Source organism: Corylus avellana, chromosome 9 (genome assembly GCF_965113065.1).
Source record: "Corylus avellana chromosome 9, dhCorAvel1.hap1.2, whole genome shotgun sequence".
Lineage (NCBI taxonomy): Eukaryota > Viridiplantae > Streptophyta > Magnoliopsida > Fagales > Betulaceae > Corylus > Corylus avellana.
Genome location: NC_142498.1, coordinates 7,894,923 through 7,901,039, shown reverse-complemented (window position 1 = coordinate 7,901,039; position 6,117 = coordinate 7,894,923).

Here is a 6,117-nt window from a genome sequence, read left to right as displayed (position 1 = left end):
ACACATATATATATAAACCATGCACACTATATATCATTTAGGTTTGAGCCATGCACGTTAAAATGAAATTGTTGTTTGTAAGATTAACTGCACTCTTCACGTACACCAAATAAAACCAAATACACGGGAACTCAAATGAAATACAAAACAGAAAAACATTAATTATATTAGTATTAATATAATTAATACTATATAAACATGTAAACATGCATATATGCATGATATATATATATATATATATATATATATATATATATATATATATATATATTCCTGACGTGCCACATAGGCACGTCAGGAGCGTGCCTTGGGAAGGCCAGCGCCTGCTGGCCGTCCCATCGCACGCACCTACCCCTGATATTTCTTTTTTATTTTTTATTTTTTTTTATTTTCCCTCTCTCCCCTGCTTCATCACTCGTCTCTTCTCTCCCGCCAGCCCTACAATTTTTTCTTCTTCATTTTCTTCTATCTCCTCCCTCACTCTTCCTCATTTTCTTCTAGCTTCTCCTTCATTTTCTCTGTGATCAGCTCTATCTCTCTGCTGGCGCGCAGTACGTACCACTCTCTCTAGCTAGCTCACTCCCCATCTCTGGCGGCCACCTCCACTTCGCCGTTGCCGTCTCCGGCGATTCTCCGGCCGAATCTGCTCCGCCAATCTCCTCCATCTCTCCTGCACGTATATATATATATATATATATATATATATATATATATATATATATACATTGTGTTGTTTTATCAATTTTATGTTTTATTTTGTTATATATTCGCATGATGTTTCAATAATGTACGGGATTGAGTATTTGTGAGCATCTAATTGAGGTGAAATTTTTTTTTCTTTTTTGGAATATCTATTAATTAATTACTTATTGTACGTTGGATATGCACATGCATGCAAAATGATGTTTCTCATGCTAGGTAGGTTTTTGTTTGAAAATATAATTGCTTTTTAAATGTGGCTCTGTTTTTTTTTTTTTTGGTAGGTTTGTTTAAATGAAAAGGTTGGCTTATTAGTAAGGAATTTATAACACATTACGTCAATTTTAATCTATCATTCATTTCAATATCGTTTGACCTTCTAATTAAGTACGTGTAGTGCGTGGTGACATATAATATTTATAGAGATTTAATTTAAGTCTTTGTTTAATTAATATTCAAAGTTAATGTGTTTTTTAATATTCTTTTAACCATAAACGTTATGGATTAATTTGTAAGTTATAAATTCACACACGAGGATTCAATCCGAATTACATGGATTTAACGGGAAAAAGAGTTGGCAAAATAACCATCTGAACAAAATAATATTATTAAAAAAAATTGAACAAAACAAACTGAAAATACCAAAAAGGTGTGGCCCTTTTCATATTAGCTCTTTATTTTTATTTTTTTCCAAACGGTTATTTTTATATAATTTTTAATTTTATTTTTTTAATAACTTCAAGGGCATTTTGAGAAGAAAAATGCAAAAGTGATTAATTTGACACGCAATGGTAATATATGGGGTCTTAATATCACTTTTTAAAGTTTGAAGACATAATTACAAAATTGATACTAATTCGGTGGGTTAAAATATATTTTCCCTAAAATAATTATTAACGAATAAATGTGTTTTTTTCTCAATGAATAAATGTTAATTTTATTTTTTATATATATTAATTAAAATTTAAAACTTAATATGTTTCTCATTCCTGCTTTGGTCCCACTCAATAAAAAAATCTTGGACATCACTTATAAGGCTATATAAGGTTTTGAAATTTAAATCACTTGATTAGTAATTCCTCATTCAATATCTCAGTCTATTTAACAAATTTTAAAAAATGGGTTGGATGGGCCTATCTTTCCTTTCTTTTCATTAGCCCATCATTAATGGGCTTCAATTTGATTTGGAGATTACAATCTCTTAGCCTTTGATCTAGTCCATTATCCTATATTCCTATCCCACCAAATCTAATTCCCTCTATATAATCCATTTTCAGTCACCAAAATTAAAAGTTGAGAATAGGCACAAACCCATCATTTTGTGTCCTCCAATAAAAGAAAATAAAACAAACACACACGATCACATCTAAATCTTCTAAAAATTAAAAAAATCCCACTTCACATAACCGGATGTGATCCCGAATGTGGTTTTTTTTTTTTTTTTTCTTTTATTTTCTTAAGTACTACTAAGCTAAGGTATCAATCTCTCATTAAATGGCATAAAAAGGTGAATTTCTGTCACAATCCCATAGAAGCAACTCTTATGCAATGTGAACATATAATGAGGTGTTCTCTGTTATCTCTCCTCCTTTTATAAACGAATTTGAATTATCTCCAATTCAAATGAATCAAAGAAAATTCAATTAGTTTTATTTTAAAATGTAAAATAATAATTTTGCCTTAATTAGATCACCTCCCATTCATTTGAACGGGAGAGAATCATTCTCCTTTATAAACGAGAAGAATGTGTTGTAGAGAAAGAAACAATCAAAAGTTTAAATGTGATGGGAGTATTAGTTGTGAGCTAATTTTGGGGTCCATAGACAATAAATGTCTCAATGTGTCCAATCCACCCCCACCAAATGAATACATCTCTACTCTTTGTGGGGCCCAACTCTAAACAAAAACTTGTAAAGATTAAGGACGCAGACAGACACGGAAGGTCAAAAATAATCAAGTTGGTTTTTGCATCATTTTCATTTAGCATGTGGTGGGAAGATCCGATAGGTTGTCGTGATGGATAGGGGTGTGGTGTGGAGCGGTGGCGTGGCAACTTAGAGAGAAAACCACCACGCAACCTTAGTGGTGGCGTGGCAACCTTAGTGTAAACCTTGTCAAACTTAGAGAGACTTCAAATGAATAAGTAAAAAGTCATGACTTTGTTTTTTAGACTATTTTTTTTTTTTTTTCACACTTTTGTTTTGAGTTTTTTTAACAAATTTTATCATAATTAAACACATAACCTAAAACACTTGCAAAATATATTCAATTCGATTCTTACTTCATTCTATCTCACATATATTATTTTTTCCAACAAAAAAAACCATACAAAATGGATTAAAGTTTTGGTTAGTTTGAAGAACTTATAAGCTTGTTCAAGTTGAAATATAACGCATTAAAATTAATATTACCTAAAAACTAGTTGGAATTTTGTTAAAATTGTGATTAATATGAAAGAAATTAATCTAATATGTCAATAACCCAAGAAACGTTCGGACCAAAAATATATATTATGAAAACATTTACCATATTTGCAAGACACTCAAAATTCTTTTAACCTTTATATATATTATATAAAAAATAAATAAATACACCGAACAAAAGAGTTGTATGACCCATGCATGTCATCACCTACTAATTAATGCCAAAGTCTAACGACATTTAAGCTATATTTATTGTATTTAGGGTCCTCATAATGAACCTAGCTCGGTAGATGTACTAGAACAACCTTATAAAATAACCTAGCTAGAATTAATTTGTTTAGGGTTTCCACCAAAGAAAATACTTAAATTTGGATCAAGTATTTTTTTTTTATTGGTTTTTCTAGATTAATTATAATAGATAAGGGTTATAAATACACCCTTTGGTACGGATGAATGTAGATACGCATGAATATGTATATATTTTTGGACATAAACAATTTAAACCTATATGAGAATATATAGGTTTATATTTTTAATGTGGTTCAAATATTTAGGTTTTGGTCTATGTTTATATACATGCATGTGCTTGAAATTAGGTATACAATTTTTAAGTCTTATATATTTATTCCTAATTTATGTACGTAGATAAAAATGGACAAGAGTTGGATGACAAAGTCTAGGGGTACGAGGGAATACAGAGACGAGTGTAGATTGTTTGTGGAGTTTGCAGTTAGTAACTGTAGAACCCCTAATGGATTCATTTATTGCCCTTGTAAGGTTTGTCGAAATAACCGGCGCCACCTGCCGGGTTTCGTATTCGACCACTTGACAGGGGGAAAATGAATGATGCCGAAATACACACTTTGGTTCTATCACGGTGAGAAGCATGTACAGGGTCTTCATACCGGGTCTAATTCCAATCGCCCGGCCTCAGATGCGGGTGCAAGCGCAAATCAGGGTGGAGACATGCACAGAATGTTGCGTGATTTATTCGGCATGCACGAAGTAGTCAGGGAAGACAATTGTGAGCCTCAAGCCGTGGTGCAAGGGGGTGAGGAAATTGTAACCGAAGAAGCCGCTGAAGGCGACGCACTAAAGTACTACAACCTTTTTAAAAAGGCGGAGAAACCACTTCATACTGGGACAAAACATAGCAAACTAAGTGCGACTATTCACCTGTACAACTTGAAGTGCGTTGGTGGACTTAGTAACTCGATTTTCTCGGCTTTCCTAGAGTTCATCAATCAGTTGCTGCCCGAGAGTAATGAAACTCTGCCAGTTAATACATATGAGGCGAAAAAGTTTTTACGATAATTTTAAAAGTCATATCACAATTAGGGAAATTATAGCGGTATTCATTCCAAATTCTTCCAATTTTAGGGAAATTGAAAATGCGTATTGAGGAACTATGGTATCATCTTTCTAAATTCTTTAACCCAAATTGGGGAGTGTAACGCAAATTATTTTCCTATAATTTCCTCTCCTCTCCGACTTAGGCTTTGTTTACTTTGACGTAAAATGGTTTTCAGAAAATGATTTTTGCATTTTACGGTGTTTATTTCGACGTAAAATAGTGGTCAACCGAAAATATTTTTCTTTTGACCGAAAATTCTTCTTTAATTTTCGAAAATGGTTTATGGTTTAGAAAACTGTAAACTATTTTCCGATTACGAGCATCTCATTCTTAAATCGATGGACCCTACCAAGACCTGCCTAGAACCTCGCCGGGACTTGATCGGGACCCACCTGGGACTTGATCGGGGCCCGCTCGGGACTTGACTGGGACCCAATCGGGACTTGATCGGGACCCTCTCGAGACTTGACTGGGACCCGCCTAGGACTTGCCCGTGACTTGATCGGGACTCGCCAGGGACTTGCTCGAGACTTGACTGAGACCCACTCGGGACTTGACCGGGACCCGCCCTGGACTTGCTCTGGACTTGATCGGGACCTTGGCGGGACCCGCCTGGGACCTGCCTTGGACTTGATCGAGACCCGCTCGGGACTTGACCGAACCTGCCTGGGACCTAACCGGGACTTGACCGAGACCTGCTCAAGACATGCCCGGGACCTACCCGAGACTTGCTCGGGACCTTGGCGGGACCCGCTTGGGACTTGCCTGGGACCTCGGTGGGACCAGCCTGGAACCTGCTATGGACTTGACTGAGACCCGCTCGGGACTTGATCGAACCTGCTCGGGAACCGCCAAGACTTGACCGAGACCAACCCGGGACTTGCTTAGGACCCCGCCAGGACTTGCTCGAGACTTGATCGGACCTACCCAAGACTCACTCGGGACTTGCCCGGTCGGGTCCCGGTCAAGTCCCGGGCAGGTCTCGGCGAGGTCCCAAGCAAGTCCTGGGCAAGTACTGGTCAAGTCTCAGTGGGTTCTAGTTAAGTCCCGGTGGGGTCCTGGGTGGGCCCTAGTTAAGTTCCAATGGGGTCCCGGTCAAGTCCCGAGCAGATTCGGAGCAAGTCCCGGTCAGGTCCCGGTAAAGTCGTAGGCAAGTCCCGGGCGGGTCCCGATTAAGTCCCGAGCAAGTCCCGAACAAGTCCCGATTAAGTTTCAAGGGGTCCCGAGCAGGTTGCTGCGGAGTCTCGAACAAGTGATAAGTGCCAAATATTGCATATTTGGACCCCTTTATTTACATTAGTTAATCCTTTAGTTGTGTCGTTATTTAATATTTTGTGTTAGTTTTGCGTTTTTAGTGTTTTGTAGGTCGTTGAAGAAAAACTACAGTTTTAAAGGAAAAAATGCAAAATTTGAAAGAAAGCATACTTTGAGAAGACCTAGATGATGTGGTTAAGTCTAATCAAATCCAAGAAAATGGTTAAATCAGATTAAATTGGATAAAAGATCAGATTGGAAAAGATTTTAGATCGGATTCAAATTCAGATTCGGTATATGTCTGAGTATTTTGACCGTAACTTTTTGTTCAAATATCGGATTGAAGTGATTCAAATGTCATTGGAAAGCTAACTCAAAATACTACAA